The sequence below is a fragment of the Octopus bimaculoides genome, chromosome 17 (assembly GCF_001194135.2).
Source record: "Octopus bimaculoides isolate UCB-OBI-ISO-001 chromosome 17, ASM119413v2, whole genome shotgun sequence".
Classification (NCBI taxonomy): domain Eukaryota; kingdom Metazoa; phylum Mollusca; class Cephalopoda; order Octopoda; family Octopodidae; genus Octopus; species Octopus bimaculoides.
The window spans coordinates 53119508-53120228 of NC_068997.1; positions in this window are offsets into that span (position 1 = coordinate 53119508).

Genomic DNA, 721 nt, shown 5'->3' on the forward strand with positions numbered 1-721 from the left:
CATACATACATATATATATATATAAACATATATATATACACACTCATATGTATATATATACATATATACGTACATATCTATATACATATATATATATATATATACATACATACGCACACACACACATATATATATATACATACATATATATGTGTATATCTATCTACTATGTACATCTGTGTGTGTGTGTGTGTTTGTGTGTGTTTGGTGTATTTGCGTGTGTGACTATATATATATAAATGTAAATGTAAGTGAACCCCCGACCAATTCCAGATAGACCACCCAGCCCCGGATATATCTCCCCAAACAATAACTTTTCACTCGGATCGGCTCAAATGCGCCCAAAGTACGGTTGTAATACGAAACAACATTAAATGTCTTTTTTCGGTGTTGCCATTAAGTTGGGCATCGGCTGCACCATTTCTGGCTGAAACTTACCCAGGGATCTAAGTACACACCGACACACAGACAGACAGACAGACAGACACACACACACACACACACACACATACACACACACACAAACACACAAAAACTATACACAAATACACAGTCACACACAAACATACATACACACATCTATAAATGCTCTTTATGTTATGAATTCAAGTACTGCTGAGATCCACTTTCGTAGCCATGATGTTGGGATCGATAAAATAATCACCAGCTGATGACAGGAGGCGATGTAATCGATATATGTATATATATATATATATATATA